Source organism: Moschus berezovskii, chromosome 5 (genome assembly GCF_049115385.1).
Source record: "Moschus berezovskii isolate FMDL1 chromosome 5, NW_MosBer_1.0, whole genome shotgun sequence".
Taxonomy (NCBI): Eukaryota; Metazoa; Chordata; class Mammalia; order Artiodactyla; family Moschidae; genus Moschus; species Moschus berezovskii.
The window spans coordinates 42,732,806-42,746,162 of NC_142464.1; the positions used below are offsets into that span (position 1 = coordinate 42,732,806).

Genomic DNA, 13,357 nt, shown 5'->3' on the forward strand with positions numbered 1-13,357 from the left:
AATTAGAAATTCTTTTCTTGCTCTTCTAATTTTTCTTTTCTTTTCTCTATTCCCTTCCCTTTTGGCATGGAGACATGCTAACTTGGGTGCCATAGGTCTGAGCAAGGTTGCAGGAAGGGGTTGCCCAGCAGAGGCTAAATGCAATGCGCCCACAAAGAAAGTGGGAGAGGAACAGACGGGTCCTTAAATGGTGGGTGAAACATGTAGCCAGAATGATTATATTTCTCATATTGAACAAACGATCGAATCAACAATAAATATATAATAAATTCATGTATTTTGCTTTGGTTGTTAGTGTCATATCATAGTTAACTTCCTGATTCTGAATTGTATTGTGTCAGTGTAGAAGAATCCTTTTGTTTTGGGGAGGTACACATTGGAGTATTGTTAAGGTTAATATACCACCAAGCCAGGGAAAAAATTACACACACTCAAACATGTGGGCAGAGAGAGCAACTGAGGGCAAAATGCTAGTAATTAGAGGTTCTGGATAATAGGGGTATTGGGATTTCTAGTACAGTTATTAACATTTTTCTGTAGGTTTCAGTCAGTTCAGTCACTTAGTTCAGTTCAGTTCAGTCGCTCAGTCGTGTCCGACTCTCCACGACCCCATGAATCACAGCACGCTAGGCCTCCCTGTCCATCACCAACTCCCGGAGTTCACTCAAACTCATGTCCACTCAGTCCTGTACAAATCTTTGCAACCCCATGGACTGCAGCATGCCAGGCTTCCAAGTCCTTCACCATCTCCTGGAGCTTGCTCAAACTAATCTCTGTTGAATCATTGAGGACATCAAACCATCTCATCTTGTATCGTCCCCTTCTCCTCCTGCCCTCAATCTTTGCCAGTGTCAGGGTCTTTTCTAATGAGTCAGCTCTTTGCGTCAGGTGGCGGACATATTGGAGCTTCAGCATCAGTCCTTCCAATGACTATTTGGGGTTGATTTCCTTTAGAATTGACAAATTTGATCTTGTTGTCCAAGGGACTCTCAAGAGTCTTCTCCAGCACCACGGTTTGAAGGCATCTATTCTTTGGAGATCAACCTTTTTTATTGTCCAGCTAACACATCCGTACAGGACTACTGGAAAAACCATAGCTTTGACAATATGGACCTTTGTCAGCAAAGTAATGTCTCTGCATTTTTAATATGCTATCTAGGTTTGTCATTGCTTTTCTTCGAAGGAGCAAGCATGTTTTAATTTCATGGCTGCAGTCACCATCCACTGATTTTGGACACCATCCACCAGAAAATAAAGTCTGTCACTATTTCCATTGTTTCCCCATCTATATGCCATGAAGTAATGAAACTGGATGCCATAAAGTGATGGAACCAGATGACATGATCTTTGTTTTTTGAATTTTGAGTTTTAAGTGAGCTCTTTCACTCTCCTCTAATGAAGGTGAACCTTCATCAAGAGAATCGTTAGTACCTCTTTGTTTTTTGCCATAAGGGTGGTACCATCTGCATATATGAGGTTATTGATATTTCTCCCGGCAGTCTTGATTCCAGCTTGTGCTTCATCTAGCCTGGCATTTCACATGATGTACTCTGCATATAAGATAAATAAGCAGGGTGACAATATACAGCCTTGACATATTCCTTTCCCAGTTTGGAACCAGTCTGCTGTTCCATGACTGGGTCTACCTGCTGCTTCTTGACCTGTATAGACTTTTCACAGGAGGCAGGTAGGGTGGTCTGGTATTCCCATCTCTTTAACTGTGATCTACATAGTCAAAGACTTTATCATACTCAGTGAAGCAGAGGTAGATGTTTTTCTGGAATTCTCCTGTTTTTTCTATGATCCAGCAGTTGTTGACAATTTAATCTCTGGTTCCTCTGCCTTTTCTGAATACAGCTTATTCATCTGAAAGTTCTGAGCTCACATACTGTTGAAGCCCAAGTTGGAGGATTTTGAGCATTACTTTGCTAGCATGTAAAATGAGTGCAATTGTGCGGTAGTTTGAACATTCTCTAGCATTGCCATTCTTCAGGATTGGAATGAAAAGTGACCTTTTCCAATCCTATGGCCACTACTGTGTTTTCCAAACTTGCTGACATATTGAGTGCAACACTTTAACAGCATCATCTTTTAGAATTTGAAATAGCTCAGCTGGAATTCCATCACTTCCACTAACTTTGTTCATAGTGATGCTTCCTAATGCCCATTGGACTTCAACTTCTGGATGTCTAGCTCTAGGTGAGTGATCACGTCATCATGGTTATCTGGGTTGTGAAGATCTTTTTTGTATACTTCTGTGTATTCTTGGGGCTTCCACATAGCTCAGTCGGTGAGGCGTCTGCCTGCAATGTGGGAGACCTGGGTTCAATTCCTGGGTTGGACAGTTCCCCTGGAGAAGTAATGTCTTCTGCTAGGTCCATACCATTTCTGATCTTTATTGTGCCCATCTTCGCAACAAATGTTCCCTTGGTATCTGTAATTTTCGTGAAGAGATCTCTAGTCTTTCTTATTCTATTGTTTTCCTCTGTTTCTTTGCATTGCTCAGTTAGGAAGGGTTTCTAACCTCTCCTCCTATTCTCTGGAATTCAGATGGTTATATCTTTCCTTTTATCCTTTACCTTTTCCTTCTTTTCTCAGCTATTTGTAAGGCCTCCTCAGATAACCATTTTGTCTTTTTCCATTTCTTTTTCTTGGGGATGATTTTGATTACTGCCTCCTGTACAATGTTACGAGCCTCTGTCCATAGTTTTTTTAGGCACTCCGTCTATCAGATCTAATCCCTTGAATCTATTTCTCACTTCCACTATATAATCATAAGGGATTTGATTTAAGTCATACCTGAATGGTGTAGTGGTTTTCCCTACTTTCTGCAATTTAAGTCTGAATTTGGTAATAAGTTCATGATCTGAGCCACAGTCAGCTCCCAGTGTTGTTTTTGCTGACTGTATAGAGTTTCTCCATCTTTAGCTGAAAAGAATATAATCAGTCTGATTTCAGTATTGACTATCTTCTCTTGTGTTTGGAAGAGGGTGTTTGCCATGACCAGTGCTTTCTCTTGGCAAAACTCTATTAGCCTTTGTCCTGCTTCATTTTGTACTCCAGGGCCAAATCTGCCTGCTACTCCAGGGATCTGTTGACTTCCTACTTTTGCATTCCAGTCCCCTATGATGCAGGTGGTTCCAGAATCAAGAGCACTTAGTGCACAAGCATACCTTCTTTTTTATGAAAGAATATTATAACTATTTGTTAATTAGCAGTGATGATGATTATTTAGGTCACTTTTATTTAAATGCTGCAGTGTTAACCACAATATGCAATGTACCTTTGTAGTCTTTTCTGTAGGAATAGCATGTCCCTCAAATGTTGCCTGGAAAATCCCATGGACGGAGGAGTCTGGTAGGCTGCAGTCCATGGGGTCGCGAAGAGTAGGACACGACTGAGCGACTTCACTTTCACTTTTCACTTGCATGCATTGGAGAAGGAAATGGCAACCCACTCCAGTATTCTTGCCTGGAGAATCCCAGGGACAGGGGAGCCTGGTGGGCTGCCGTCTATGGGGTCGCACAGAGTCGGACACGACTGAAGCGACTTAGCAGCAGCAGCAGCATGATGAAAAGGGCATCTTTTTTTGGGTGTTAGTTCTAGAAGGTCTTGTAGGTCTTTATAGAACGGTCAACTTCAGCTTCTTTGGCATTAGTGGTTGGGACACAGACTTGGATTGATTTGAGTGTATTTTGAGTTATTTAAAAAAATCAAATCACAAAAATGAATTAATTTATTCAGTAAATATCTACTAAACATATATGTATTTAATACCACGGACTGCATTTCTATAAAATTACTCAAAGATAATAAATGGCTATTTGTCATTTACATGGATATTTTGGGCTGCTAAATGAGTTTCCTCCAAAGAGTGATTAAGGGATTCAGACTCCTCCCATTTTGCAGCCTCATGATTTTCTAAGAGACATATCCATTCCCAGTTTGAATTAGCATGCATTATTTCTCCTCTTCCTTAATTGGATGCTGACCACTACTAATTCAAGGTAGACTGGAAAGTGTATCAATGGAATATAGTCCACCTGTGCTGACAACGAGAGAAAACAGATTTAGCTGGATAGCTAGAAAACTCTATTATAACCTATTTTTAAGCATTGTTTGTAGATACAGGCTAACTAGAAGGAGATTTATTTTCATTTCACAAACATATATTGTACACCTTTTCTTTGGTTGGAACTGATCTAAGTAATGAAGATTTAGAAATTTTGTGAAGGGACATAATCATTTGTGTCAACAGGCTCACAAAGGATGAATATGTGTAATATCATACAAAGGGCTTGTATCACTTAAGAAAAATTAATATTCATGAGTACCATTTTAGTAATTAATTTCTGTTGGATGGTTAAAAGTCATCCTGAATATTATGTCAAGAAGAGGCAGATGATGTTTTGGATTTGGGAGTTAATAATTATAGTTAATATCAGTTCTTAATTTTTTTAGTCTCAAAATTCTATATTTAAACATGTTTATACATGCTAACATTCAGGGAGTAGAGACTGTTTTTTATAGCCATGACCAGAATAGAACATGTTAATAACACCGGTTCTACATTTGATGCAATCAACTAATCATGTTGACCATTTTGAACTAAACTGACCATTAAGATTGATCCAGCTAGGAGTGCAGACATGGGCAAAATGCCATGAACCCATCTGTGTTGTAGATATGCTTCAGTTCAATTCAGTTCAGTCTCTGTGTTGTGTCCGACTCTTTGCGACCCCATAGACTGCAGCACACCAGGCTTCCCTGTCCCTCCCGAACTCCCAGAGCTTGCTCAAACTCATGTCCATCGAGTTGGTGATGCCATCCAATCATCGCATCCTCTGTTGTCCCCTCCTCCTCCTGCCTTCAATCTTTGCCAGCTTCGGGATCTTTTCCAATGAGTCAGTCCTTTTTCACTCTTAGATAGCCTTGCTGCTGCTGCTGCTGCTAAGTCGCTTCAGTCGTGTCCGACTCTGTGTATACACTCTTATTATAATGCTCCTTATATTTTTATTACTGGATGTATTTTGGAGGTCAGACACCTGTTCAGCTAGGTCATCACATTTTATAACAAATATATATGCTATTCTCACCCTGGCTAGGATTTCTATACTGTGTTGAATAGAAGTGATGAGAGTGAGCATACATGTCTTTTCAGTTCAGTTCAGTTCAGTCGCTCAGTCGTGTCTGACTCTTTGCGACCCCGTGAATCACAGCATGCCAGGCCTCCCTGTCCATCACCAACTCCTGGAGTTCACTCAAACTCATGTCCTTCGAGTTGGTGATGCCATCCAGCCATCTCACTCTCTGTCGTCGCCTTCTCCTCCCGCCCCCAATCCTTCGCAGCATCAGAGTCTTTTCCAGCGAGTCAACTCTTCGCATGAGGTGGCCAAAGTATTGGAGTTTCAGCTTTAGCATCAGTCCCTCCAATGAACATCCAGGATCGATCTCCTTTAGAATGGACTGGTTGGATCTCCTTGCAGTCCAAGGGACTCTCAAGAGTCTTCTTCAACACCACATTTCAAAAGCATCAATTCTTCGGTGATCAGCTTTTACCGTAGTGTAAAAGCCTCAGCTTTTCACCACCGAGTATGATGTTAGCTGTAGGCTTGTCATATATAAGCTTTATTGTGTTACAGTATTTTTTTTTCTACCTTGACAATATATTTAATATGAAGTGTATTATCTAGCATTTGATACATGTGGCAGCATAATAACTTACTAGCTATAATCTATTTTTCTTCCCCTTTCTTTTAAGCACAATTATACATAAATCCATACCATATCCAACAAGCAACTGGGAAAACCATAGATTCTGCAGTGTAATATCCTATTCGAGTTCTGTATCAGGAGATAGTTAACATGCAGCTGAGTCCCAAATTGGTCCCTAACTACTTCTGTGTCTATGATCAAATCACATGTCTCAACTTACTTGTAAATAAAATAACACAATTTAGTTTAATTTTATGTATTATAAATAATGTTATGAATATCCTTAAATTTAAACTTTTGTTTATATTGTCACCAATTCCTTAGGAAGGATTGGAGAAGTAAATGTTGAAGATGCATATGTGCTGCTAAAAATATTGAAAATTTCTAATGTACAATAATTTCATTATATTTAATAAATACTTTTTATTTTTACTGTATTCACCTTGCTTTTGCGGCAATTTCCTGAACAAACAAATATGAGATCACTAAAGAATTAGAAGAACTTTGCATAGTTATATAACTGAATATATCTTTCGATATCAATTAAAGTAGCTGATCCTCTAGAAATAATTCAGGAATGATAATCACATAGTCTGAGAGCTCTCTGACTTAATTTGTGTCATTTATCATCCCTAAATTTTATGGGTTATAGGAGGATAATATTACTTGTCTAGAGCAGTAGTTGTGAGAATAAATGAAAACATATGTGTTTGCGCCTATGTATTTTACAAGTGGTAAAACGCTATATATTTTTATCACTCATTTTTGATAAATAAATTGGTCAACTTCATTGAGTGATCTTTAATATCAATTTTAGGTTATATTTTTTTCTCTAACATTTCTTATGATTAATAAGACATTTAATTAATATATTAACCTCTATCTTTCAATAAATATAATATTTCTATAGTAATGTCAGAGAATGTGAAATTTTGAAGCTCTTTTTAGAGTACAGATTTATACACAAGATTAAAATTGATAAAATGAACAAATGGAATTATATGAAGCGTCTTCAAAAACATTTAACTCTAAAAGGGGCCAATTTCATAAAACCTGGCTTGTTTTTCATGGAGATTTCAAAATAAATCTAGCTCATGTGATTCAGTTTTAAAGAGGGAAAAGAAAAAAAAATCAGAATCCCTGAAATAGCGCCAAAAATATAATTTGGCATTTTATACCACCTTCTGGATAAAATTGATTGGCAGCAGTTATGTGATGCCAGAGGCATAGTGGGACTGGAAGGAGAAAACCAGAAAATTCAATGTTCTTGCTCCTAAAGAACAGCTTGTTTCTGTAATAATAAAATTTTGCCACCCTGTCTTCCAAATCGGTATTACATAATATGTGCGATCAATCTCTTTTATGTTGCTAGACCTTCACATTCTCTTCCCACACTGTTAGAAGAGTGAACATTGCTTGATAAATATTGGTTAATAGTCTCATTCTGTATTTCTAAAAAAAGAGTTACTTTAAGGTGAATTTATGCATATTGATGAAAATGATTTAATAATACTTCAGATATTTAAAGTAAAATATTTTGTTATTTTAAAAGGAAAATTGTTGGATTCTTAAACTTAGTAGTCAGATAGAATGATCTACAATTCTCAATGAGTTTCTAAGATTTTTTCAGTTTCCACTACCTTGGGAGCAGTTAGTTGTATCTGACTCTTTGCAACCCTGAAGACTGTAGCCTGCCAAGCTCCTCTGTCCATGGGATTCTCCAGGCAAGAATACTGGAGTGGGTTGCATTCCCTTCTCCAGGGGATCTTCCTGACCCAGGGATCAAACTGTAGGCAGGTAGATTCTTTACTCGGAGAAGGCAATGGCAAGCCACTCTAGTACTCTTGCCTAGAAAATCCCATGGATGGAGGAGCCTGGTAGGCTGCAGTCCTTGAGGTCGCTAAGGGTCAGACACGACTGAGCGACTTCACTTTCACTTTTCACTTTCACACATTGGAGAAGGAAATGGCAACCCACTCCAGTGTTCTTGCCTGGAGAATCCCAGGGATGGGGGAGCCCGGTGGGCTTCCGTCTATGGGGTCGCACAGAGTCGGACAGGACTGAAGTGACTTAGCAGCAGCAGCAGCAGATTCTTTACTACTGAGCCACCTGTTCAGCCCACTACCTTGGGAAGGAACCACTTAAGAGAAATTTTAATGAAGACATCTCTTTACACACGTGGTAGTGTTATGTTTAAGAACTACTACCATGAATATTTTATAAACATATACTAAACTTGATAGCCTTGGGAAGCTTCTGAAATGCCAGGGAAATTTTGAGATGTAACTGTGGACTCAGGATCACCAGATTTAGCATTGGAATGAACCATTATAGGCCCTCATCTTCAGACTGATTTTTAGACCCAGACTAATCAAGGGTCTAAAGGTCATCAAACTGGAAGGTAATAGAGTGGGCACTAAATTACTATTGCTTTCCCTAGTGCTGTAGTTTTATTACTAAGGCTTCTTTGTTTTGAAAGTTACGAAGACCCTTGTTGCTGTTGATGTCCTTTCCTTGATGTCTCATGTTTTCAAGCAGTGGAGATACAGTTCCTCTGTTCCCCATTTCCAACACATCTTAGAAAGAACTTGCAAAAATTATCATCATCCTCTCTCCTTTTATGGACTTCCTTGGTGGCTCAGATGGTAAAGTGTCTGTCTACAATGCAGGAGACCTGGGTTTGATCCCTGGGTTGGGAAGATCCCCTGGAGAAGGAAATGGCAATCCACTCTAGTACTATTGCCTGGAAAATCCCATGGACAGAGGAGCCTGGTAGGCTACCGTCCATGGGGTCACAAAGAATCAGACATGACTGAGCATTCATTTTCACTTTCACTTTGGTGGCTCAGACAGTAAAGAATCTGCCTGCAGTGCAGGAGACCTGGGTTTGATACCTGGGTTGGAAAGATTCCCTGGAGAAGGGAATGGCTACCCATTCCAGTATTCTTGCCTGGAGAATGCCATGGACAGAGGAGCCTGGCGGGCTACAGCCCATGGGCTTGCAAAGAGTCGGACATGACTGAGACTTCACTTTCACTTTTTCTCTCCTTTTACTGAAAGATGATTGATAGTGATAACATCCAATGTAAATGTTTCTCTCCAAGGCAGGACTTCTATGTTGATTGTTAGAAATATTACACATTATCAAGTGTACAAAATTTTTCATCAACAAGAACTTTCAAGCCTTTCCCTCCCCTTATTATAGCAATCTAAATGTTCCATCTCGTGTTCTCCTAATGCCTATGATTGAGTCCATTTATTCACAGGTGAAAGAAGTATATCATATGGAATTTGTCTAAGAGGTTTGGACTACTCATGCAAGATGGCCAAGGGTCACCAGACATCCATCCATCTCTCACCTATTCATTTTTTATTTCAGCCTATAATTACTGACTACTATTAAGTTGCCGTTAGATTTAGTTTTATCATTGAGTCATGGAGGAATTTGGGGTGAAGCCATAGCATATTCTTTTCTTTTTCTTCCTTTTTCAGTATATTTCCTTCTATCTTAGCTAGCCTTGACCCTGGTCTCTTTGTTGTACTTCAAGTATCTTATTGTTTAAAGTTATTTCTGTACCACAGATTATTCTCTTGGGAATTTTGTTTCTTCACTTGTGAAAGTAACTCTGACCTGAAAGATTATAATAAATCATAGACCATAAACTATAGTACTGTCTATGTCAAATTTACAAAGTGTTTCAAACACAGCATTGAAAAATACAAACCTCATATAAATTAGTTTTTATTATCCAACCCCATAATGAAAGTCAACATTTAAAAAAAAAGGGAAAGAAAACTATGTTAAGACATTTATCCTAGAAAAAAGCCTATCATTATAAATAAAGATCTCTTCATATAGTTTATAAACCCACAGTTAAAAGTATGTTTCCTAAACTTACATTTACTTATTAGACTTTTAAGTTTGAAGGCAAGTATATAATTCTTCAAAAGAAATATTTAAAAATTTTTGTAAAGGTAGATATTAAAGCTGCTGCTGCTGCTGCTGCTAAGTCACTTCAGTCGTGTCCGACTCTGTGTGACCCCTTAGACAGAAGCCCACCAGGCTCCCCCGTCCCTGGGATTCTCCAGGCAAGAACACTGGAGTGGGTTGCCATTTCCTTCTCCAGTGTGTGAAAGTGAAAAGTGAAAGTGAAGTCGCTCAGTCGCGTCCGACTCTTAGCGACCCCACGGACTGCAGCCTACCAGGCTCCTCCATCCATGGGATTTTCTAGGCAAGAGTACTGGAGTGGCTTGCCATTGCCTTCTCCGAGATGACAAAATGTTTAAATCTTATTTTTGTACCATATGTGGATAAAAAATGATAGAGCTTTTCTCATAATGTAACTTTCAGTTCAGTTCAGTTCAGTCACTCAGTCGTGTCCGACTCTCCGCGACCCCATGAATCACAGCACGCCAGGCCTCCCTGTCCATCACCAACTCCCGGAGTTCACTCAAACTCATGTCCACAGAGTCAGTGATGCCATCCAGCCATCTCATTCTCCGTCGTCCCCTTCTCCTCCCGCCCCCAACCTTTCCCAGCATCAGAGTCTTTTCCAGTGAGTCAACTCGTCGCATGAGGTGGCCAAAGTATTGCAGTTTCAGCTTTAGCATCAGTCCCTCCAATGAACATCCAGGATTGATCTCCTTTAGAATGGATTGGTTGGATCTCCTTGCAGTATAAGGGACTCTCAAGAGTCTTCTCCAACACCACAGTTTAACTATGCTTAAATGTAGACTCAAGAAGATATCTTTTCTTCCATTCAGAAGCCATACTTATAGATCCTGAAATTTGATATGAAACATATTTTTTTGGTTCGATTGCCAGTGGCACATTCACTTAATCATAAGAACAATAGTTGCAGGTAGTGATATGAGATTGTGTATCTCAAGTAAAAGTGTTTGATACTCCAAAAGTATGTACATAAAGATTAGGAGGAAATGTGTATTTTCTCAAGGCATCATGTAAAAAATATATATATAAGTAGGATAGTAGACCTTTAAATTACATTGTAGATATATTCTTTTTTTCTTTCCTGTTCCCTTGTGAAATGTATCAAATAACTGAAACCTGGAACTACTATTCTTATTCTTAAAAATCTTTCTTACCGTTCTGTTGACAACTAGAATAAGCTTAATTTTTTGTCTTACCTGAGTCTTCCAATATTATATGAAGGGACCTCAGTGTGGCCTTTGGTTAGCAGATAAATAATAATTTAACCATTGCTGGAGGGATCGATTCATCCAAGGGTGATTGGAATTAGGCTTGGAGTTCTAAGAAAAATATTCTAGAAAACTTTGTACTTAAGATGTTAGTATGACAGAACATGTCTTCCTAGCATGCAGACACCACCAAGTCCATATGCATGCAACTTGAATTCACAAAGGACCAGCCACACAGAGTCCTGCTATTGTTCCAGAGAGGCCAGCAGCAAGGGTACTGTTCTAAAGGTTTAAAGAAATGTTTGAAAAAGGCTTCTTTTGGTTCAGCTAAAACGGATTCAACTGAAACAGGATATTTTCAATTGGTAGTGGCTTTTAAAAATTAAAACAAGTTCAGCATATAGGTCATTCACCTTGGAGATGTTCTTTGCTGTCATGATTATTAACCATCTAGTCTCAAATCTAAAGACTTTTTTTCTAGATCGTACTCATTCTCACATTACTTAAATAATTTCACCATATTTAAAGAAAACTGTAAAAGTAATACCTTCCACATCATTATTTTTTAATGACAAATTCCAAATGAAATACTCCTCTGAGATTGAGAAAGGAACCAAATAACGTTTTTACTACTACAGATGACTAGTTCTCAGTTTTTATAAAAGACATATATCTGAAAGAAAGCTATCAAAAGTCAGGTATTTGGCTATATCTCCTTTGAGAATTAAGTTTATAAAATAAATATTAGGATTTTTTTCCCTTTTATGTGCTTGTTTAGCAACAAAGTATGAAGGATTAAAAAAAAAATCTAAGGCCAGTGAATAATTATAAAGGAAAGTGGGGTGCTACTGGCATTAGGTAAAATACGACACTATCTTCTTACTATTTTGTTGTTTAGTTGCTAATTCATTCTAACTCTGCAATCCCATAGACTGTAAGCCTATCAGGCATCTCTGTTCATGAAATTTCTCAGGCAAGAACACCGGAGTAGGTTGCCATTTCCTTCTCCAGGGGATCTTCTTGACCCAGGGGGTCAAACGTGGTCTCAGCATTGGCAGATGGGTTCTCTTTAACACTGAGTCACCAGGGAAGCCCCTGTTGTCTTACTATAGAGCCATTTAGCTGAGAATAAAAGAAGCTGGCCTCTTGTTTAACATAAAATGTGAGCTATAAAGAGGATTCTGCACTCACTGGGACACAGCTTGCTTTTTAATGAATGAAGTTGAGTGGTACTGAGATATCTACCTCTCTGGTGACTACAGTTTGTGTGGCCGTGCAGCCAGTCAGGCTTAGAGATGCTCTCCCCTTGTGTCAGAGTGATACCTGTTATGAAGCTATGAGTCTATATAGGCTTTGACTTTATGAGGAGAGTATAAACTAGGGAACTGCATGACTTTCAGTTGCCTTTTTTTCAAGTTAGTGAAACATATTTCACACTTTTTCCTACAATATATTGTTCATGCAGGTCTTGTTACAAACTTTAGCCAGTTGATGAGGCAATCAACTGATTTGCTGTTGATTTTGGTTGACATATAAGTGCATAAAGGAGGCCCTGTATGTAAGACTCTATATAAAGAAATATAATTAAATTCTGCAGTCATTTGGGCTTCTACTCAACTGCCGTTCAGTTTATATAATTGATAAGGAGAGATGAATGAATGAATTTTTAAAATCATGGCTAATATTTTAGTTATTTAATAATCAAACAATAAAATCAATGCATTCATAAATAAAGAGTTGTATGAGTATTATAAACAATAATTTTGGAGAAGAATAAATAGTTACAGCTAGGGGTTGATTGTCTGGGATCTACATACAGTAGGGAAATTTAATCAGATCCTTGAACTTTTTTTAATAATATATTTATTTATTTATTTTTGGCTGCACTGGGTCTGCGTTGCTGCACAGACTTTCTCTAGTTGCCATGCGGGAGGGCACTCTTCGTTGTGGTGCACAGGCTTCTCATTGCAGCGGTTTCTCTTGTTTTAGGTCAAAGACTTTAGGCATATGTGGGCTCAGTAGTCGTGACACATAGGCTTCACTGCTCTGCAGCATGTGGAATCTTCCCAGACCTGGGATCTAACCCATGTCCCTTGCATTGGCAGGGGTTTCTTATCCACTGTACCACCAGGGAAGTCCTTGAAAATTTTTGATGAAAGAAATAACACGATAAAATTGAAGCTTTCAAATAATAAAACTCATGGCAATGCACAGAATGCACTGAAGGGAGAAGCTACAGGTAGGAATGATAATTTGAAAGCCCTAATAGATTCATCTGGAATCTCAAGATTTTTGGGGTGCTTATTTATATTTCTAACTGGCCGTCAAATGCTTAAAAGATAGTTTCTTTAAGATAAAAAGATTGCTAACAATGGCCCATACATAATAATTTTTGAAAAGTAGTTTCCCTATTTTCTAATATGGATGTAGACCTCTGAAAAATGATTTGCATGTCATTTATTGATAGACTTTTATAAAATGA

General features: G+C 38.4%; 1 protein-coding gene across 5 annotated transcripts in view; it reads left to right on the top strand.

The window, feature by feature from the left end:
- The window catches only part of SNCA (synuclein alpha), a 163,447-nt gene that overhangs the window by 58,093 nt on the left and 91,997 nt on the right, over positions 1 to 13,357 (top strand). The gene's annotated exons all lie outside the window — the stretch shown is intronic.